The 23,502-nt window shown below is 47.2% G+C and overlaps 1 protein-coding gene across 3 annotated transcripts in view; it reads left to right on the top strand.

Moving 5' to 3' along the window:
• The first annotated feature begins 8,804 nt into the window (after nucleotides 1-8,804).
• Nucleotides 8,805-23,502, top strand: part of ERG (ETS transcription factor ERG) — a 149,081-nt gene continuing 134,383 nt past the window's right edge. For all 3 annotated transcript variants that reach the window (XM_059493843.1, XM_059493846.1, XM_059493847.1), the window contains exon 1: nucleotides 8,805-8,991. The gene's annotated coding sequence lies outside the window, so the exon portion shown is untranslated. The remainder of the gene's footprint in view (nucleotides 8,992-23,502) is intronic.

Consider the following 23,502-nt stretch of genomic DNA (forward strand, 5'->3'; position numbering starts at 1 on the left):
CCTCAATTTCTCACCAAGTGATGCACCTACACTGCTCTCTATAATCTATTGCACACTTTTGTGGATTCCAGTCTATGTTGAAGTCTGGGAAACTTTCTCCATGGATGAGGGTCAGAGTCAGTGCTGCCCTGGGGGTCAGGGCACCCCAGAGCAGACGCAGAAATATTCCCTGTACCCTGGGTTTCCACATTGGTTTGAATAATTTATTCTCGTGTTTTGAAGGCCATGGAAATGTTGGGCACGTCCAGAAGAGGCCATGAGGTTGATAAGGGGCTGATAAGGAGCAGGTCCCCTGTGGAGACAGGATGGAAGAGTTGGGGCTGCTCAGCCTGGAGAAGAGAAGGTTGTGTGGAGAGCTCAGAGCAACTTCCAGCATCTGAAGGGGATATGGGGAAGCTGGAGAGGGACAATTCATCAGGAAACGGAGTGAAAGGACAAGAGGAAATGTCTTCAAACTGAAAGAGGGGAAATTTTGGTTAAATATATGAAGGAATTGTTCCCTGGGAGGGTGCCCAGAGCAGCTGTGGCTGCCCCTGGATCCCTGGCAGTGCCCAAGGCCAGGTTGGACATTGGGCTTGGAGCAGCCTGGGACAGTGGGAGGTGTCCCTGCCATGGCAGGGGTGCCACTGGATGAATGCCCCTTCCAACACAAACCCTTCTGTGATTTTATGATTTTATTTTTGCTCTAAACCAGGGCGTCAGAAGCAGGTTTCAGGGTGAGATATGTTTGGAATACTTTGCTTTTTTGAAATAAATGGTGCATGTGAGGCTGCTCCTGTCTTGACCTACAAGCATAGATACAAAATCAAGGAAACCACATTTCTTTGTGGGATAATCCAAAGTTTTCTAGGGTTTTGAGTCAAAAACCAGTGGGGTTCAACATGTAATTTTTTAATCTGTGACAGAACAAACAGACATCACTTAATCCAGTCCAAAGGGCTGCCCTGAATGAAACATCTTCATTTTTCATAATCTCTGAAAGAAATTTGAAACAGAGAATGATTAAGGCTGGAAAAACCCTCTAAGATCTTGAGTCCCAGCTGTGTGTGATGCCCACCTTGTCACCCAGCACAGAGCACTGAGTGCCACATCCATCTGTTAAAACTGCCCATGACTGAGCCTGGGGACATGCAGGACATGTGATTTTACAATTTTACAATTGTGATTTTACAATTTCATTTTGCTCTAAACCACCGTGTCAGAAGCAGGTTTCAGGGCGAGATATTTTTGGAATACTTTGCTTTTTTTTGCAATAAATGGTGCACGTGGGGCTGCTCCTAAAAGCATAGATACAAAATCAATGAAACCTCATTTCTTTGTGGGAAGTTTTCTAGGGTTTTGAGTCAAAAACCAGCAGGGTTCAACATGTAATTTTTAAATCTGTGACAGAACAAACAGACCTCACTTAATCCAGTCCAAAGTGCTGAATGAAACATCTTCATTTTTTATCATCTCAGAAAGAAACGTGAATCAGAGAATGATTAAGGCTGGAAAAGCCCTCCAAGATCTTGAGTCCCAGCTGTGTGTGATGCCCACCTTGTCACCCAGCACAGAGCACTGAGTGCCAGTGTTAAAACTGTTAAAATTGTTAAAGCTGTTAAAGTATCACAAAGTTTTTTGGAGCTTCAGGTCCTGGGGGAGGGTGTTCTTCTGCCTCTGACTATAATTTCAGGCATTTCTCTGGTGCATTGTAAGATGACACAGGCAACGAAGAAATGCTGCGGAAAACTTGTGAGAATCAGCCAAATAAAAGATAAAATGATATGATTATATATGGGAATAGCTGAAAAATGATTAATATAGAGAAATAATCACCTTTCATAGATCTGTGTGTTCATGAAGATCTGTTAACAAAGCTGGATTTACACTTGTGTGTGAACAACACCAATTCCATAGAGCTGAAGGCAAAATTTAAGTTTTTTTCCAGGTGCCATGACAAATAGAGAAAGCAGAATAATATAAAGAAGAGAGAGATGATAGTTCAGAAATTTAAATCCCATAAAAATGATGCTTATCTGGATATTAATTCTCCACTGGATTACATTTTCATTGAGCTATGGCCTCCTCAGGGATCTCCATGCACCAAGGAATCCAAGAGAATGCAAAAATGTAAGTATATAAGAAAGTAATGAGCAAGTAACTTTATGTATTTACACTCATTAATTGCTTTCTATTGAAGTGTAAACATTGTATTTTTGGTGAGGCTTGTCTTCATCCATTATTCAACAGCTATTTTTTATTCTGACACCAGAATCTTATTTTTTATTCTGGTTAGATTATTCACCAGTAAATATTTTAAAAATTATGACACTCTGCCATCTACCCTAACTTTGACTTCCTTTTTTTTTTGAAAATACTTCTAGCTTTAGCTTTCTTATTTTTAATTTTCACCATGTGGCTGGAGAACTTTGCAGTTCTTACAAGGATGCTCCACTCAGCCTTTCTGCATTGATTCACTGGCTGAGTTATTCCTTGAATCTCAGCAGTGATGCCAAGAAATGCCCCTTTGGAGGGAGGAAGGGAAATGCTTTGGTTAAAATAGGAAAAAGCACAAATTCTTCTCCTCAAGCCCAAACTGAGAACGAGTGAGGAGTTCAGTTCTGGTCACAGAAATTTGCACAGAGAGTTCATTTCACCATTATTCCAGTTTGCCTTTAGAGAAATATTCAGATACTCAGCTTTTTCTCTTTTGGGACTTATTTGCCAAAATACAGGGGAAAAAAAGAGTTTCACCTTATTTTGGAGATTTGAGATATTTAGGAGAGATTCAGGCAAGTATCCCAGCTCTCCAATCACTCAGATCAGAACTTTGTCATTTTTAAATTTTTTTCCATCATTTCTTGTAGCCTCATAAAACCCCTCCTGAGTTTCAAGCATTCCCTGGACCTTCCCTGCCAACATATTGTTTTTTGAACTCAGCTATCAGTGTAAGCAGAAAAAAAACCAACCCCAAAATGAAAATAAACAAATTATCTCACTTTCCTTTTAGCCCATTGCTTGGGAAAGAGTGTGAATTATTTCAAATTGACACAGCAGTCCTGAATAGTCACTGATGCAGAATATCCTGGTGACCAATATCCCCTTCACCCAACCACATTAACCAGATACTTACACAGGTAAGTTCCAAATTAAATCCTTTATTTCACCACTTCAGAGATTTTAAACAGAAATCATCTTTCCTTCCCTAATTAAAAGTGTTTCTCTCACAGGAGGGACACCAGAGTCTTTTCAGTTTGCCAAAATAATATTGAGGTGTCCAATCTGGGACTAAAACCAATCCATGAGTGCTAGAAAAAGCCATAATTTCTGCTCCGTGAAAAAGAGTTTCCTGTTCACATCCAGGCAACAGGAGGTGTCTCTATAACTGCCTATCTCTCCTGAATTAAATGTCATTTTTACATAAGGGAACCTTCATTAGTGAATGTCACCCACACCTGGGAGAGGTAATATTTATAAAGGTATCCCCTCTTTGTTGCCTGATGTGTTCATCCTAAATGGTATTTTCATAGGTAAAATGTTAATCCTTTCTGATTCTAATGAGAAAATCAGGTGCTGGAATTGCATTTTGCCAGTAGGGGAAAAAAACCAAAATAATCTGTGCTCTACTCCTGTTGTTTCATATCAAAATAAATGATATTTATTTATTCATATATCCCATTTCATTGATAACAACTACAATGATTAATGCTATGAAGTTGGCATTATTATCCTTATTTCTGTAGTTTTTTGAATTAATTGGAGTTTTAACCTGGGGAAAAGGAGGCTCAGGGAGGACCATATTGCTCTGTACAACCACCTGAAGGTTGTAGCCGGATGGGGCTTGGTCTCTTCTCCCAGGTAAAAAGTGACAGGACAAGAGGAGACAGCCTCAGGCTGCACCTCGGGAGGCTGAGAGTGATATTAGGGGAAAATCCTTCACTAAAAGGGTGAAGCCAGCACTGGAATGGGCTGTGCAGGCCTGTGGTGGAATTGCTGTCCACGGAAATCTGCAAAAACCACGTGGATGTGGCACTTTGGGGACGTGGGTTTGTGGTGAACACAGCAGCAGCCTAAAACCATAGCAAGTTGTGCATCCTTTAAGGGCTTCAGTCTCCAGTTCTGCCATTAACACTCAAAATTATCTGAGGCTGCACCAGTTCCTAAATGTGTTTCTTCCACGGCTCTGGAAGAAATACGTGATTTTTTTCTTGATCCAGATGTGACAATTTGTTGATTTTTATCGCTTGTTTCGAAATTGCATTTTGAAAACTGTGTTTAAAGAGATGGAAAATGATGTGACCACTTTTTTTCTTTCCCCACACACTCCTGAGCAAGAGGCAGCACTCAAAGACACCTGCTCTGAAATTTCCTGCTGAGAGAAAGCTCCAGGAATGAGCCTTTGGGGTGGACCTTGTCCCTGCACCAACACTGGGGTCAGCTCTGGGGACAACTGCTGTGACAGAGCAACTGAGCTGCAGGGCCATGGCAGCTGGGGCTGGTGGCAGGAAGGTGGCACAGCAAGGAATGCTCCAGCCTCACAGAATTCACAGAAACCCTGGGTTGGGAGAGACCTTCAAGACCATCGAGTCCAGCCCAGCCCCAACCCCTCAGCTGAACCCTGGCCCCCAGTGCCACATCCAGGCTTTGTTAAACACACCCAGGCATGGGGACTCCACCACCTCCCCGGGCAGCCATTCCAGAACTTTCTCACCCTGGCTGCAAAAACCTTTTCCCTGCTCTCCACCCTGTATTTCCCCTGGTGCAGCTCGAGGCTGTGTGCTCTGGGTGTGTCAGTGCTGCTGGAGCAAGAGCCCAGCCCCAGGTGAGCACAGGCACCTTTCAGGAGCTGTGCAGAGTGATGGGGGCAGCCCTGAGTCTCCTTTTCTCCAGGCTGAGCACCCCCAGCTCCCTCAGGGCTTCCTCACAGGATTTGTGTTCCCAGCCCCTCTCCAGCCTCATTGTCCCCTCTGGATGTGCTCAGTGTCCCAAGGCCCTTCCTAAATTTGAGGCCATTTCCTCTCCTCCTTTCCCTTGGACATGGCAGCAGAGCCCAACCTCCCCTCAGTGCCCCTCCTTCAGGGATTTGTGCAGAGCAATTCCCAGAATTCCCAGAATGACCAGGTTGGAAGAGACCTCCAAGACCATCGAGTCCAGCCCAGCCCCAACAGCCCAACTGAACCCTGGCCCCCAGTGCCACATCCAGGCTTTGTTAAACACACCCAGGCATGGGGACTCCACCACCTCCCCGGGCAGCCATTCCAGAACTTTCTCACCCTGGCTGGAGAAACCTTTTCCCTGCTCTCCAGCCTGTATTTCCCCTGGTGCAGCTCGAGGCTGTGTGCTCTGGGTGTGTCAGTGCTGCTGGAGCAAGAGCCCAGCCCCAGGTGAGCACAACCCTTTCCTACCTCGTGTTCCCACTGCTTGCATTCTGCAGGAGCTCTGGCTGAGTATTTTAGTCACTCAGGTAGGGCTTGAAAGGCCAGAAGATTGGGGTTTTTGGGCTTTCCATTTGGGAGCCCAGCTGTCCTCTGTGCTGGTCACTGGTGGGGCTTCCAGCCTGTCCCCGGCCCCTGGGAGTGCCTGAAGCTCTCTGAAGTGCCCTCTGGAGTGCCCTGGGAGAACTCTGAAGCTGATGCAGGAGATGGAGCCATGGGAACTCACTGAGAGCTGGACACGACCCCACTGGCTTTGCTGCAAACAAAGCATTTTGGGGGCCCTGCCATGGGTACCGTTCCTGCAGCCACCTCTGGGTGCAGCACGAAGCTGTCAGCACACTCAGTGTCCCTCTCTCTGCTGTTTTATCTCATTTTACAGGAATTATACATCACACTTCAGAGAATCTGTGTTACCTAGAGCTGCTGTGTGCAGCATACAAAGATTTGGGGTGCAGGATTTCGCCCTCAGCCCTCCTGTTCCCACCCTGCCAGGCATTTTCTGGCTCCAGGAACATCCTTGCTGGAGTCTGCAAGCACCACACTGCTCTGGACCAGGAGTTTTTAACCACAGCTCCACTGGGCAGAGCTGGTGCCACCAGCACCTCGTAAGGATGAAACTGCAGCTAGCTGCAGTTGGTTTTGGGGATCAACTGGTTTGGGGCTGTCTCCTGCTGGATTTATGTTCTCTGAAGAGTTAAGTACATTAGGTGGGTAATCTCACTCCATTACCTTCTATAAAATCGAATCTATGATTTCCTCCCTGGTGAGCATTTACCATAGTGAAATAGGCTACTATTTTCATATTTAACTCATTGGTAACTCATAAAACCAGCTCAAGTTGTCTGCCCCAAAGAGCAGAAGCTGTGGGACGGGCTGGAGGGTCAGAGCTTCTACAAGACCTGCAGTGTCAGGGCAGTGCTCAGCATCACCCTCACATCCCTCTCCCATCCCTCCCCCTGCCCCTTTGAAATCCACCAAAATCAGAAATTTATAAGGCTTCTTAAAAATCCGAGATGAAGCAATTAAACCTCCAGACTGGAGGATGTGAACCTTTAAAGGCCCTTTGCAGAATATCAAAAGAATGAGAGGATTATATTTAGCAGGTGTGACAGCCCACGCAGGACATTTCATTGTGAAAGGGGCTGACATGAACCAGGAACCGATACTTAAATTAATATAAAACATCTTGGGGGAAAGGTGTTTTCTTTTCTTTTTTAAGCATTGGGAAATCATAATGCTTTCTGGCTTCTTCAAAAGCGAGAGGTCCAAATATACAGGAGTCATCTGGCATGTAAAAATAAAAAAGTCTGGGGAGGGGACACACACATAAAAATGCTTTGGATGAGGTTGGGAGGCAAATGTTGGGAGCCAGGGGGCCAAGAAACACCACTGTGAATTTTCCTGCGCTGCCTCACCTGGTGATTGCAAATCCAAGGATTTTCCCTCCCAGGGCAGAGGGGCAGGACTGGGACAGGGTGCCCTGTGTGGCTGCTGGCACTGCATCAGCATCCCCTGTCCTGCCACCTCTCCTCATCCCTTCCCTGCAGACACAACCCTTCATTACAGGGGTGCTTTATTCTGAACACTCCTCTTTCTATTCCTATCACACCCTCCCAAGCCCTGGAGTGGAAAACTTGACTCGGGAGTTTTTGTGGGGAGGCGTCCACGACTTTCGTGCCTCATTCACTACCGAGCGCTCCTAATTTTAGCTGAGCTGCTCCGTTTTGATTTTCCAAAGCTGCGGATTTAACGTCCAGGAGCTCGGGTTGTTTTCACGCCCACTCGCTGAGGGCCACACGAGTGACGCTGCCCATCCAGGGGAAGGTGGGGTGGTGACAACACTGTCCCCAACACTGAGAAGTGGCTCCAGGAGATCTCCATAGGTGGGTGCTGCAGTAGCAGAGGGCACTCAGTGCCACTTTTGGGGTATTTTATCTCTTCACTCTGCTCATTCAAGTACTAGGTGGTCACTTGGCATCTTTGGGTTCTTAGTCACCCAAAACCTCACACTTTGGGGTGAAAAGCCCATCTTTCTGCTGAGGCTGTCTCAAGGGAACGAGGTGTGGGGTTGCCTGGATGTGTGCTAGCAGGTACTCTTTGGCACCGAGAGAGTTAAAGGTCCTCGGCACCCACCAGCCCTGGTCTAGGCAGTGTCTAAAATCAGTCCTAGACCCGCTTTATTTTTTCCTTAAAAACAGGAAATGGAGCCCTGAAGGCTTTTTAACTGGAGAGGGAGAGTGAGGAGGGGGTATACTCACTCTGCCCATACCCAGCCCTGAGCCTGACCCAGACTTGGGGGTCTCTGTGTGTGTTTTTTTTTTTATTCCTTCTCCCTTTTTTTCTCCTCTCCCCCCCCCTATTATTTTGGCAGACTTTTTGGAATGTCTGGGAGCTAAGGGCTTTGCTTCATGGAGCAGAATTCTGAAGCAAGAAAAAGAGAAAGTTATAGACTAAACCACAGAAATGTAAACATGTCTGCAGCTAAAATAACTCCACTTTCATTGAAAACACTCCTCGCTTACAATCAGACTTCTGTGTGCTATGCTCAATAAAACTGCATGCTAATAGCAACCAATTAATACATTATGTAGTTCTGCTTTAAAAACTGAGACGCTTTTAATTAATTTTTTTATATTTTTTTTAATTATTATTTTTAATTAAGGGACTACTGGGTTTTGTGCTGCGGACGGCGGTGCCGGGCGCGGACCGCGGGCGGAGAGCGGCGGGCGATGCCCGGCGGGGGCCGAGGCGTGCCCGGGGAAGGTCGGGGCGAGGCGGCGGCGGGGACGAGCGGAGCCCCGGTAAGGAAGGAGCCCCGGGGCCGCCGGCGGGAGGGACGGGGACAAGGGACAGGGATAGGGAACAGGGAGAGGGACAGGACGGGGCGCACCGCCCGCTTCTCCCTGGCTTTCCTCCGTGCGAGGTGAGTGCGGACGGGATGGGTCCCCTCTCCATCACCCCTGGGAGATGGGGTTGCAGTTTCTGCCGGACCAGCCTCCTCTGCTTTCCCCCCCTTCCTCACCTCGCTCCCCTTTTATTCCCGAGCAACCCGTTATTCCATCCCGTTATTCCTCCCTCTGCCACCTGGTTCAGGGACCAGCCTGCGATTCACGTCGGGTCCCCGCCACAACCGCGCGCTTGTTCTCGCTGCCGTTCCCCGCCGGGCCGGGCCGGGCTCGGCCGCGTCCTCCCCCCGCGGGTCCCGCTCACCTCCAGCTCCGCCCGGCCCCTCCCGCCCCCCCGGGGAGGACGCGGGCACCGGGGGCGGGGGTCCCGCAGCGCCCCGGGCGCGGGGCCGCCCCGACGGCGGCGGGGGAGCCGGGCAGCGCCGGGAGCGGCGGCGGCGGCCGCGCTCGGCGATTGGAGAGAGAGGAAGAGGCGCCCGGAGCCGGGGGCCAGCGCGATGGGCTGAGCCCGTCCCGACTGAAGTGACTCACCGCAGTCGGCAACGCCGCCGTCCCCTGCCCGCCGCCTCACTCCCTGCCGAGCTCCCGCCGCTGGCGGCCGCTGCCTTCCCCCGGCCCGGCCCGCCCCGTCCCCCCTCCCCGGGAGCCCGGAGTGACCCCGGCCCAGCCCGGTAAGTGCTTTCCCTTCGGGGCTGCCGTGGGGCGGCCAGCGCAGCGCCGGCCGTCGGGGCGGGAGATGGGAGAGGGACCGGACAGGACAGGGACCAGGCGGGGCTCGGTGACCCCGAGGGCGGCACAGGGACCGGCCGGGTGTCCCCTGGCTGCAGCGGGGCAGCCCCGAGGGTTCGGCAGCCGCAGCCGCGCATCCTTTGCGGGGACCGTGCCCCCTCTGCGGGGACCGTGCCCCCTCTGCTCGGAGCGTGCCCGAGTTCTCTAAGTTTTGAAGGATTAATTTACCCTTTGGCTTCGGGTAGAAGTGATATCGCCTTCCCCCTCGCCATCACTTTCCCCCGCTCTGGATCGTAATAGTTGGTGCGTTTGTAATTCTTTCAGCAATTCATCATTCAATTAATTAATAGCGTTATGGCTTTTCAAAAGCCGGGCAGCTCTTGTACGTAGGAAAAGCTTCAATTACCTACGTGGCTGAGGGGAGTCGTGGTTGGGTTTGGTGCTTTTCACAGTAAGGCATACGCGGGGCTCTGTTTTGGTGTCCAGATGACTTCGCTGAGGAGTTTGGAGTGCACGTAATTGTATTTACAAAAGCTGGAGTTGCAAGTTCTGGCTAACATAAACTTCCATTCATTGCTGCCTTCGCTGAGAGCCCACGGTGTGAGGAAATGGCTCGTTCTTTAATGAAGTTTTTTATTTGTATTCTAAGTGTCGTTCTGTGAATTAGCTCTGTTCTGAAGTTAGAGTTTGGAAATTACATTCTGCCCCGTTCTGCCCATGTAATTTTGAGTCCATTAGGAAAACCAGGATAGGTCTATGAACTGCACATGGAGAAATGTCACATTCCTTTGGTTTAACCCTTTGAGCACTTCCCTGGTTTCTCTGAAAGAAGTGAAGCAGGCAGAGACAGCTTCTCACTGAGGTATGAAATGTAAACTTTTGTCAGGATACCTATATCAGGTGTGGGATTTCAGGCACACCTGAACTGACAGGAAAATCAAGGAAAAGAAATAGATTATTTGATAGTTTCCCAATTAGAAGTAAATAAGTAAAGGCATGAACAAACCAAGCCATACCTCATAAGGGACAATATATCTTTATGTTGATTGCCTGGTCTATTTCTTAAGGGGCATTTATAAAAACAAAGATATGCTACATTGGAATAGCAACATCAGTCCTTGTTTTCTCTTTCATATGCATATGTGGGCAAACAATGACAAATTCTTTGAAAAAGTTTGCAAGAAAAAAATCCACCAGCTCCAAAAACATTTCAGGGTTTAGAGCTTTGAACAGCATCTGTCCCCACCTCCCACAATTTAGTCCCAAAGTTAAACAAGTCATATAGTACTGGATAGAGTTACACGTTACAGGAATTTTATAAATGATCTGTCAGGATAAGTCCGAGGTGTGATTAGTCGGACTTTTTGCTCCTGAGGTGTTGCTCCCTTTGGATTGTCATTTCTGTAGCATTTGGTTCTTAGAAATAGATTCTAATAGACATGTATGTTAAGCATGTTCTCCTTATGGTTTTTAAGCAGAAGTGCCTGTGGGGTTCTCTCTTTTAAATGAATTTGAGCTCTTTGTAAGGCACTAAATAATCTGGGTGTGTGAGTCCAGTGAGGACTCACAATGATGGACACCACGAGCTGAAATCCCAGATTGTTGCAGACCTGGGAGCTGTGTCTCTCATCACAAGGATGCTGCTTTGTTGGTCCTTTTCTGTCTGGAGCACCAGTTTGGACCCTGCTGTTGTCGGTGTTCAAATGACAATTCTGCACAAGAGCCTGCCCTGTGAAAATGTCTTTGCTACCTGCTCTGCTGTGGGAAGTTTATTTTCTGTGCATGCACAGGGCTGTGTAAACAAACAGAAAGCCCTGGCGTGGCTGTGGCAGTCCCGTTGGTTTGAACAACACCCCGTGAACAGAATACCTGGCTGCTGATGAGGCAAATCCTTCCCCACTGCTCCTTCTGCAAACCCCCAGTGCTTTGCTATCGCAGCGTGAGGCTCATGGCACTGCTCTCCCTCTGCACAGGGCTGAATTTTGATGGCTTTGCTGTGATCCCTGCACACAGCAGTTCCTCCTCCTGTGAGGATGAAAAATCTTCTCAAAATGTGAGAAGCTTTTGAGGTGCTGGTGGCATCTGGTAGCCCAAAAACATTACATGTTACATTTCCTTTCCTCGCCTGTGCTTTACTAAATGCTCCAGGAGTTACAAGCAGGTAACAACAAAATCATTTGAAATGGTTGGGTCAAAACAAACCTTTTCCCTTGAATATCCATAGCATTGGGGTTTTGTTCCACTATCAGCAAGCTTGTAATGTTCTTTTAAGTGAGTAGTTATTTTTTTTCAGGAAAAGGCAGCCGTAAGGGTAAAACTGTACTTGTTTGAATCATGTGAGCAGCTCTGTGGAAATCTGTGGCCCAAACTCGAGGTGGAAGTTGTTGACAGGGGGTAAGGTTGGAAAGGGCCCTTTGGGCCTGATCCATATCATCTGAGGTCAGCAGGGCAGGCTTAGCCCTGAGTGCCTAAAGCTGCCCGCTGCTTTTCTGTGCAGCTGGGAAGGGATGCCAGGGATTAGTGTATGCTTTGTATGGCATTTTTCCTATACTGTTGATTTAAAATGCTTCTGTTTAAAAAAAAAAAAAAAAGAAGAAAAAGAAAAAAGTTCACGCAGGGTAAAGATATTTTCAGCCTGAATTATAATGTTGTTTGTCTTGGGTTGGAAGAATTACCTTTTGTGCGATAACACCACACTGCTTCTCATTAAACCCACAACTGGCTGCTCTCACTGCCACTGGAATATTTTTTACTTCCCAGGGTGGTTCTGCCCTTTCTGACACACAAGTTTCCCAGGAAAATCAAGCATTTTGTCTTTTTGGCTGAAGGTTTGAGTCCAAAAAATTTGTATCGATTTGTCATTTTGGAAGATAGTGGTATCTAATCTAATATATTCCCTTCACAGTGTAGTTAAGCAGTGTAGGTAGAAAAGTGGCAGTCTAAAATTACTTTGCTAAATTTAAATGTAAGTAAAAAGCAGGCAATAGGAAAAAATTAAAGGGTATATCTAAATATGGAGTTGTGGCTGTATCTGTTATATTTAAACTGCATTTTAACCTCTTCTATTTATATTCAGTGGTCTGTGTGTAATCTGGAGGGGTTAATTGAATTCAAGAAACAGCAATTTCACAATGAAACCCAAAGAGTTTATTCTGCTGTGAACAGAGTAGATGTCCTCGTTAATCAGCGATTTATCAAAAGTAAAATGTGTGCAGTGAGGGATTTTTGTGTAAAAATGAGACTTGATCTAAAGTGAGCATGAATGGATTTACAACACGCCTGCTTTTCCTGCACTGCTGTGGCAGGAGGATCTCCTGCTGCCCTGGGTGACAATTTTCCTTGTGAGTGGAGTGTGAGATTCCACCACAGCAATTATTTTCCTCATCTTACCCTGGCTCAGAAATGCCCCTTTTTCCTTTAGAAAGCTGCCCTGGTGAGTGGATTGTCCTTGCACGCTGCTTGCATCAGCTGCAACCCCTCCTTGGCACAGCTTCATTCCAACAAAAAACATTATTCCAGGAACAAAATACATAGTTATTTTTGTTTGATAATGCATCACATAAATATTAATCGTCTGCCCAAAGAAAAAACAATAAACACATGTTTTCATTTTAGCTGGAGGTACAACCAGCCTTGAGAGGGGATGGTTGAAACCCCAGGGCCTCGAGCTGTAGCCACACAACTCTGGCTGACCACAATGGGTTGGGGAATGGTTGCTGTGCACAGGTGAGGGTTTGGTTTTGCTTTGAGGCCTTCTGTGTTGATTCATTTTAATATTTAACACATGATACAACACCCAGGTGCTCATTAAGGGGTCTTGGCAGCAGCGTTGCTTCCAGCCTTCAGGACGATGCCGTGCTCCTGCTCAGGCACTTGGCAGCATTGCTGGGATATTCCAAAGCTGCTGCCTCTTCCAGGTGCTTCTCCTGCCAACAAATATCACCTTCAGTTGTGTTTCAGTCCTCCTGAATTTGCCTGCAGCTGGGAACCCCCCCCAGCTAATTAGCGCTGATTGGGGAGAGCAAGGCCGGCCGTGGGGGATGATGAGCACGGCACGAGGCCGGTTCAGCAAAAACCTCCTTGAATAAATGTGGTTCCAATCAGCTCTGTCAGACACCCAGGTTCTCCAGGGGGTCCCTAATGGAACAGCCTGAAACAGTCTGGGTTGCTCTTGCTTTTCACCTTGCAAAGGAACGGCAGCGGGGGAGAGCCCTGACCGAGATCGCACCAGGGCCGCCGCGGCTGGAGAGAATCTGGGGTGTGGGGATGGATGGGGCAGAGCGAAGGTGTTGGGGCTGCAGGGGCTGGGAACTGGGAATTCTGCATGGGCTGGAAGTTGGAAATGCTGCAGGGCTGCACAGGCTGGGAATTGGGAATGCTGGAGGGATTGGGAACTGGGAATGCTGTGGGATCTGGAAACTGAAAATGCTGCAGGGGCTGGGGGCTGGGAACGGTGCAGGGACTGGGATCTGGGAATGCTGCAGGAGTGGGGAGTTGGGAATGCTGGAGGGAATCGGGAGTGCTGTAGGGGTTGGGAATTGGGAATGAATGCTGTGGTGTCTGGGAATGGGGAATTCTGCAGGGACTGGGAGTTGGGAATACTATGGGGTCTGGGAGTTGGGAATACTATGGGGTCTGGGAACTGGGAATGCTGAAAGGTCTGGAAATTGAAAATGCTGCATGGACTGGAAGCTGGGAATGCTGTAGGGTCTGGGAATTGGGAATGCTGAAGGGTCTGGGAATTGGGAATGCTGTAGGGTCTGGGAGTTGGGAATACTGCAGGGTCTGGGAGTTGGGAATACTGGGAGTTTGGGTCTGGGAACTGGGAATGCTGAGGGGTCTGAGAGTTGGGAATTCTGCGGGGTCTAGGAATGGGGAATTCTGCACAGGTTGGAAATTGAAAATGCTGCACGAGCTGAGAGCTGGGAATGCTGTGGGGTTGGAAATTGAAAATGCTGCATGGGTTGGGAGTTGAGAATGCTGCAGGGTGTGGGAACTGGGAATGCTGCAGAGTTTGGGAATTTGGGAATGCTGCAGGGTCTGGGAATTGGGAATGCTGGAGGGTCTGGGAATGGGGAATTTTGCATGAACTGGGTATTGGGAATGCCACAGGGGCTAGGAGTTGGGAATTCTGTAGGGTCTGGGAACTGGGAATGCTGCAGAGTCTGGGAATTTGGGAATGCTGCCTGTGGCCAGCACTCAGCTCTGCCCCGAGCAGAGCAGGTCACAGCCCTGGCCGGGCTCAGGCACACAGGGAGGCCATGCAGGTGTGAGTTGTCAGGGGAACGTTTCTCTCCCATCATCCCAAATGCACTGCCTGCTGAATTAGCATCTTTTCCTCCTGCTTTTTACTGTCTGCTACAAGTGGTTGGTAAGAGTTTGCTTTCTTTTTTATTTTTAAATTTTTTTTTAAATTTTTGCTACTATCGTGCTGTTAAAACATGCATTGATTTATCAGATTTTCAGGTTGTTCCATTTTTCTGGTTCTGGGAGCATTGGCTTAGGAGGAGCAGCTTTTGCTGCCCTGTAGACAACTTACAACAAAATGTTTTGTGAAATCTGATTGATTTCTTCTAATTTTTAAGGCATGTGGGCTTCCCACTTCCATAATTTTTGCATTGAGTTGATTACATTTGTTTTAGCTTCTCAAGTATGGATATACATGGTGTATTTTACCTGATTTGACTGAAAAAATCTTTCAACGAATCACTTATATTTTAATACTTAATTGTGTTAATGCATGCAGGGAGAGATTTTAATGCAATTAAATGTGCATGTAAAATCAGGGATTTAGAAAACTGCACAATGTATCTCTTTTTGTAAATTAAACAAGAAAAAAATAGCAATCAGACAATTTTATGGTTTATATTTTCTGTGTAAGTAGAAAAGAGTTTTATACAGAAGGAAGTCTTGTAGTTATGCAGAAGGAAAGGCTTCTTAGCAAAATTCCGTTTTCTAAGGAGGCTTTGTCAGTTCTGAATAAACCCTGCAATAAATTTAAACCTGGTGGTTTAAAATTCTGTTTATAAAACGGACTGCTCTCTATAGAGTTCACAAATTATACACAAAGGATTAACTACTAAAGTAACATAAAGATGTTGCATTGCAGCATGCACTGAGACTAAGCTCAAAAATCTGCTTGGAAAAGCAGCTGACCTGCAGGACTTGCAAAGCAGACATGGGAAAAGTTCTCCATCATTTCTCTAAAGAACTGCTGTTGCTGTTCCATTGATTGTTCTGATTGTAGTTGGCTCTTCAAAGACTTATAGAAGGGGTTTTTTTATACATAGGCTTGTGCAAAAAATTGCATTAAAACCAGGTTTGGAAAAGGAAAAAAAAAGGAAGGTTTATTACCACATTAAGATAAGATAAAGGATTTAATATCAAATCAAGATCTAGTTCAGTCCTGGTCGCTATCTTGTGCCTTTTCTTAAATTTCATTACATTTGCCCAGGATGTGAAGCTGGCAATCAGGGCTGGTGCTTTTTTCTGCATTTATAAGTTCTTTGGTATTTTTATGTATTTTTAGCAAACAGTCTGTAGCAGCCTCTGTATCTCTTGCAAGCAAGAGCAGCCAAATCATCTGTCACCAATATGTGTGTCAACATCCTGACACCACCAAGGGCACTGTCTTTTGTAGGCACCTCCAAGGCTTCATTTCAGCAGAGCATTTTTCATCACCCTCTTGAAATGAAGAGCTTGCAGAAACCTGAACCTGGCCTCAGTTCTAAGTGATGAGACTGAAAAATGGCTTTGGGAGGGTAGGATTCACCTCAGCTCGCTGTAGCCATCCAAAAATCCAGGATCTGGCTGGCAGCAGTTGTGTAAATTCCAGCCTGGCCAGAGGACAGGGTAATCTTGCCAGTGTGAGACAGTGATGCTCGTTTGGGAAAGGCGCTGAAGGTGCAGAAGATGGTCCAGCAGCTTGGGTAGGATTAGGGTTGCAGGACTGGGTATTTTGGCTTTTACGTGGCTGCCCTGAATTCTGCATCCAGAGACAAATCCAGGCCTTCCAGCAGCTGATCTTAGGGAGACTGAAGGAAAAAATGTAAGTAAAATATAGCAGAGAAACCAGACAAATAATACAGTCTGAGTGGAAATTATTATTATTGCTTATTTATAATTTTAAAGTTTAATTTTAAGTAAACATAACATTAATTTTTACTGTCAAGCTTCCTTTTTGTTTAGAAATAGAAACATTAGAAATAGCAACAGAAAACCTTTTTATGCTTTCTGCACTGCTCTCTTAACTTCCTTGAAAAACTGAGTAAGAAAGCATTAGCCATCATTTCAGCTTCAGAATAAGACATAAGGAATTATCCATAAGGAATGGATAAATGCTGATGCCTTCTCTTAGGAGTCTGTTCTGCTCATGAAGGAAATGGTAATAACCATTTAAAGTGATTTTTTTTTAGGCTGGTCTAACTGTATAGATGACAGCCTTAGGTCTACACTTTAATCTCTCGAAGCACAACTTTGGAAGGCTCACTTTGGACAGGCCATGAGGTTTTTACGTGTCAGGGGCAGTTTTTGGTCCCCTGCTGTCCGTGGTCCCTGCAAGCAGCACAGCTGAGCTGCAGCCAGAGCAGCCCTGCATGGAGCCACTGGGGAAGGAGGGGCGAGCTCCGTGTTTGTTATTTGCTCGTGATTTCCATGACAGTTTACAGGAGACAGAGTTGTAACCAAATGTGAGCCCAGGGAGCTCGGCCTGTGGTCTGTCTGCAGAGCAGGAATGTGGGATGGGGGGTCAGGATCAGGTTGTTGGAGGATGCAGGAGCCGAGCTGAAGGGAATTTTGGGCTGTCCTGCACTCCTGTCCCTCTGGGCTGACACCTCCCTGTGTGATGTGCCATTTGTGGCACTGGGGTGGGGCACTGCCCCCTCAGCCACCCCACATCCAGCCCTCCCTTCTGCCTTTTGAGCTCATCATGACAGGTTTTGGTCCAAGATAGGATTTAAATAACTTCCTCTCTGCTGTGTTGGTTCCGCAGGACTAGAGAGGAGTGAGAAGTACTAAAAATCTATTTTGGTCACTAAAGTAAGCAGACATGACTCAGAATACTCACTGGGAACAGATCTGCTGGATGAAAAGGTGCCATTTTTACATAGTCACTTTTCTGAGCCTGCCCTTTAAACTCTTACAGAAATAGAATCCTTTCTCTGGCGCTTCTTTTGGAAGGCAGGACCGGCAGCGAGAGCGCGGCCGTTTGCCGCACTCCAGCCCTGCCTTGGAACCAGACAAACCCTGCACGTTTTGTGAGGCAAATGCAACATGTGTTTAACACCAGGAAGAGCAGAAAGAAGGCATTTGAAATTCGTGGGGAGGGGGATTTGGGCTTGGATAGTTTTACCGTTTGCGGTGGAAAAGCGCGATCCCTCGTTCCTGCCTGTTGCGCTTGGATGAATTCCGCCTGTGAATTCTGACATCCTCGTGGGCCTGCAGGAGCAGGCTGGGATCAGTGGGCTTGTGTGGAGCATGGAGAGGCTCTGTTTGACCACTGCCTCTAATTCCTCTTGGACTGAGTGGCCTCTGCTAAAAATGAGCCTGAAACCACACTGACGTAATCCGTGTTTATGGACCTGCGAGGAAACAAATCATCGCTGGCAAGCAGAGCCCCAGCCTGGTTGTCCCTCACATGAGGGACAAGTTATCCCCCACACTGGTGAGCCCAGGGCCCCTCCAGCTCCTGGGGAGGCTGATGGAGCCCAGTCCAAGCAGATCCCTCATCTGCATTCCTTGGAAAGGATTAGCAAGGCACAAAATGTCACTCCCGGCTAAGTAGGTGATAGTGAATTTTTGAACTCTTCTCGTCTCTTTCTCGTTTTTAATGGTTTGGTAGGAAGCTGGAGCCTGGCTGGTGCAGGGAAACTCAAAACCAGTGGTGTGATCAGACCACATGTGCTCCTGGGTGTTTGACAGTCCTGTTGTTCTCCTTTGGAGCATTGCTCTCTTGAAAAGTAAAACAACAAACCCTTTTTAACATATTTACCACTTTCACTTGGTTTTACATGGAAAAAGAGCAGCACCCCTTAAATTCCTCTTCCTCCTCTGTTCCAGAATAACCCGTGAAAGAGTTTGAAAACTCTGAATTTCTGTTCAGTAGATGAAATCTTGTCCTTGCTGGAGTGGCTGAAGTGTCTCTACTGGCTTTCACAGGGGCAAAGCTCTTCAGCTGAAGGGTTTCTTCCTCATGATTCTTCTGGGGCTGGAAAGCCTTGGAAGTGTTCTCACTGCTGATTTCCTAAAGCCTTAATTCCCCCAAGTCACTACAGCATTTAAAGGCACCATTTTTTTCGCACAGGAAACAACCACTGCTTTTTTCTCTTGATAAAATTTCCCTTGTATGAGCTCAGAGGATTTCCACTTTCTCTGTGTGGGCTCATCTTTCATACAGGAGGAGACATGGGTCATAGGCCTGCAGATCTCACAACTCCCTCCTGCTCCATCTCTGGCCTCCTCCCAGTCCCTTGGCAGGCAGGAGTCAGTGAAGATTTTCTGTCAAGGTCTACTGTCTTAATTCCTTGCTGGACCCAGTAGCTTCCTCTTGCTGCGGAATCCTCTATTTTCTGGTTTAAATTTGAAAGGTGTTTGGGATATGATGACATTTACAGCCAAAGCACATCACCTCTAATATTGTCTCTTTCTCTTGATGCAAGTCAGGTGATCTCAACAGGCAGGAAAAGGGAGGAAAAGCCCAGCAGGCTTGTGGGACACACGGGATTGTCACTAACCCTGCACTGAACGGCCCTGGGGATGCTCCTCCCTGCTCAGCTCCACTTGTGTTGTCTGAAGGGAAACTTTCAACTCCAGTGTTTGAGGAGACCTGGTTTAGAATTTTCTGTGCTGCAGAAACACAGAATCATTAAGGTGAGAAACCTCCAAAACCATCAAGTCCAAACTGACCGATGCCCACCTTGTCACCAGCCCAGAGCTCTGAGTGCCACCTCCAGGGGACACCTGCAGGGATGGGGACTCCAAACCTCGCTGGGCAGTCCCTTCCAATGCTTAACAACACTTTCCTTGAATAAATTTTGAATACATTTCCCAGCCTGAGGCCGCTCCCTCTGCTCCTGTCCCTGTTCCCTGGAGCAGAGCCCGACCCCCCCGGCTGTGCCCTCCTGGCAGGGACTTGTGCAGAGCCACAAGGGCCCCTGAGCCTCCTTTGCTCCAGCCTCAGCCCCTTCCAGCTCCCTCAGCCCCTGCTGGGGCTCCAGCCCCTGCCCAGCTCCGTTCCCTGCCCTGGACACGCTCCAGCCCCTCCAGGGCTCTCCTGCAGGAGCAGAACTGGGCCCAGCCCTGGAGGGCCCTCAGCACAGAGGGACAATCCCTGCCCTGCTCCTGCTGGACACTCCAGAGACAGAGGGAATGAATGAGGCACTTGGCTTCCAGGTGAACTAAATGTTACTATTGTAGTGCTGTAATTACAAGGGTTTTGAATTAGGTATTGACAGCAGTTGAGAGCTGGTTCTCCACTGTGCTGCTGGCAAGCACTAAGATGTGTACCAGCTCCTAAGGGGAGCAGGCTGTGAGAATAATAACTCATTAACCAGTTACTCCACGGTGCTCTCACTCCACATATGGTGTAAGGGCTGCTGGGGGTCTGGAAGACATTAAGACGTGGTCTGAGAAAGGGCTGCACAGGAAAGGCAACAAATAACCCCAGAGAGGCAGATCCCCATTCCCACACCGCTGCCAGGTACGTGCCCGTGTCACCCTGAGCTGTGCTGGGATCCAATTCCCTCTCCCTCCTGGGGCGAGCCCAGACAGGTGAACTCTGAATAATTGCATGTGGGGGAAACCTTTGCTTGGCTCTTGTATTTGCGGGGTTCCCAGACGAAGGGAGGAATGATGAATCTGATTCCATATTCTTAGAAGGGTAATTTATTTTTTTAAGATACTATATTATATTAAAGAATTAAAGATACTATATTATAATCAAAATACTATATGATATTATTTTAAGATACTATACTATATTAAAGAATACTAAACTAAACTATACGAAAGAATACAGAAAGGATACTTACAGAAGGCTAAAAAGAAAATAATGAAAACTCGTGATTCTTTTCCAGAGTCCTGACACAGCTTGGCCCTGGTTGGTCATTAAGTCAAAACAATTCACATGAAACCAACAAAACAATCACCTGTTGGATAAACAATCTCCAAACACATTCCACATGGGAGAACAACACAGGAGGAGCAAATGAGATAAGAATTTGTTTTCCTTTTTCTCTGAGGCTTCTCAGCTTCCCCAGAGAAAAATCCTGGGCGAAGGGATTTTTCAGAAAATACGACTGCCACACTTGGCCACATCCACGTGGAGCAAGTCCTTTAGTGCTCAGGAGGATGAATATTTGCCTGTTCTCCCATGTGCTTTTGCTGCATGGGATGGGCTGAGGGATGCTGTTACACATCCGTGTTTCCAGAGGTAATGAATGCTACGGGGAAGCGGACGGCGGTGAGCCCATTTCCTTCTCAGTGGGAGGAAAGCAGTAATTCAGGAGACCATTAAACATTCAAAATACCTCTGCAAGGTCCCTACAAAGACACACTCCATTTAGATTAAAGTCCCGTCGGGCCAATTACCTGGGAAGAACATAAGAACTTCAACAAAAGCTGAGTTAGGTATGCTGCCCACCAATGGCTTCGAGCAAGAATGGATGCAGTGAGGAAACGCTCGTGTGTGTTGTGAAAGTGAGAACACTGAGAGTAGGCCTGTGTAATAACCCACTTCTACTGCTCCCCCAGGATCAGCGTGCACAGGAAATATCTGTGGCATGCTTGCTTTTCCTGGAGATGACAGCAACCCTTTGGCAACCACTTTGTTTGATACTTTTCAAAACGTTGGGCTGTTGTTTTATGAATGTGCTCTGATTTTTTGGCTGCCACAGCCTTTGTGCTTGGCTTTCTACCCTTCCTAAAGTTGCCCATTCTCATTCCAGCCCATTCTCATTCCACACTTCTCCATGAGTGCCCTTAGGTAGCTGTGATGATGCTTTTGTTTTTCTCCATGTCACTGTTGAGATGGGGCTTGTAAAAAACGGGGAAGCCAACAAAAGTCCCTTATGATCCTGGTGTGGAAATAACCTCTATGACCTGTACTCGTCTGTGTGGGTGGCTCTGGACTCCTGGAGATGGAGGGTTAAGGCAAATAAATTTGAAATTTCACTTTGTTTCTGTGAATGTTTTCTAAGAGTGGGCTGAGTATTTTGTACAAGGTTACAAGGCAGAGTTTGATCCCAATGCTGGGGTTGAAACCTGCTTTTGCTTCAGCTGCTAGACCCTGATTTTGTTTGAACATTTAGCTATTTACAGTTAGACCTGAGTACCAGAGTGCACTGATCCTTCAGGCAAGGGATTTTGAAAATGAGTCAGTTTTAAGATACTGGAGCAACATGTTCCTAAAGTGTTTACTGATGCAAATTGCAGCCTGGTCTTGAAATGGCCTCCTCCCTTTAACATCATAAAAGAACTCTCTTAAGAGAAGACACAATAAACAGTCTGAGGTCTAATAAGTGAACAAGCAAGGCTGAAAGGTTTTAAAATATTGCTTGCTTAAATAAGAGTCATTAACATTGTAACTGATAATGAGAAAAATGCTCATGCCATTAGTGGTTTACCACTTTGGTTCTGAGAGGATAAAAACAGCTTCGCAAAAGCGACCGCAGACTGTCCATTTTCAGCCTCAGCGCAGGGCCAACGCTTCAGGAAAAATACAAACCCCATAATTTAAAACAACAATTCAGTATTTGTGCTTGGGAAGCGTGCTCAAAATGCCTTTTGAACGCAGGAGAGTGTGGTGATGTGTGAGCCCCAGCACTGGGTGTCCTTGCCTTGGTGCCACGGTGGGACATTGGCTCATCCACCTGCTGGGAGCAGTGCAGGAGCAGCATCTGCCTTGCTTTGGTATCCCCGTCTGCATGGGGAAAGCTGAATTTGTGTTTTACACATAGTGGCCCTGGGCTCAGTGGGTACATGAGGCCATCTTGGGATCCTTCCTGCAGTGGCCTTGCTGGAGACACAATTCTTCATCCAGGGACAGAGGGTGTTCGGGAAGATGAAACAGGAAAGCCTTATAAATATGATTTCTGGCAAAATATTTTGAGAATATAGAAACTATAAGCGAGATTGAAATGAAAGCAAGCTTTGAGATCCCTTAGTTACTGAATAACGGGAAAACAACGGTGTGGCCGGCTGAGGGTAATCCCCTTTTGATGAAACAACACCCTCTGCCTGCAGGCCCAAGGGTCAGAGCAGACCCTACAGCTTGGCAGAAGGGGCCCAAAGAGGAGTTTTCAGGGTTTAAAATGTAACACAGTATGGTAATGTAGTGATTCTTATAGGCTGTATGGAAATGCTGTAGGATTTGTATATTGTACTAGATTGGTTAGTGTGAATCAGAATATTCAACATAGAAGATGATTTATTGTATTGTAATGGGAACTTAGCACTCTTACCTCTTGTCTCTTAGCTCTTACCCTTTTTACTCTCTGATGCTTTTACTCTCTCACCCTCTCATCCTCTCTCCCTCTCTCTTCTCTTGGGCCTGCTCTGAGCTGTGGCTGCAGCTCCCAGCAGGGCCCTGCACCCAGGCCCTTTGCAATAAACCACAAGTTCCCAGCCCTGGCTGCAGAGATCTCTTGTCTCCATCCATCCCGACCGTGCAACCCCCATCAATCCTACAAGAGGGAATGAATGAGTTTCCTGCTGCAGGACTAGGGAATTCTTTGGCAAATGGTGGAATTTCAGTCCCAGCTTGGCTTGCTGATGGAGGGAATGAAAGGTGCTGGATGTGGAAGGCACTCGGTGCCTCAGGGCACTGCTGGGACTCAGTGGCTGAGGAGCAGTGACAGTGGGATGTTGTTTAATTTGGCCACCTGGGACAGGTGATCTCTTCTTTAAGGATGGTTCCTTCTTCTTCTGCATCTCTTCCTCCTCTGGGAATGGTTTGGGTTGGAAGGGACCTTAAAAATCACCCAGTTCCACCCTCTGCCATGGCAGGGACCTGGGCCCTGTCTGCTGCTCAATGTGTGGGGCCTTGTGATGACCTCAGACAGGACTTTGACAATCACAGAATGAATGAGTGGAGTTGGAAGGAACCTTAAAGATCATCTTGTACCAACCGCCAAGTAAACCTGGTGTTTGGTCTGGGCAGAGCAAGGCTTGGGATTCAGCTTCCTGCACTCCTGGTCTTTAGTAAGGAGCTAAAAAGGAGGCCAGGAGGAGGCTGCAGTGTGTTCTCAGACTATCTCTGGCTGTAAATCCAACTTGCCCTGGGTTTTACTGCTGCCTCCTGCAGCCCCGCTGCAGTGACCACAGGCTTTGCTCTTACGTAAGGATGGAAAGTTCCCCCAGCTCCCCCCATGGAAATGACTGCTGTGCCTTATTCAAAATGAGAACTCAATCAAGGCAGGAACACAGCTGGGCCAATGACAAGAGAAACAGAGCCCTGC

The sequence above is a fragment of the Ammospiza nelsoni genome, chromosome 2 (assembly GCF_027579445.1).
Source record: "Ammospiza nelsoni isolate bAmmNel1 chromosome 2, bAmmNel1.pri, whole genome shotgun sequence".
NCBI classification, from domain to species: Eukaryota; Metazoa; Chordata; class Aves; order Passeriformes; family Passerellidae; genus Ammospiza; species Ammospiza nelsoni.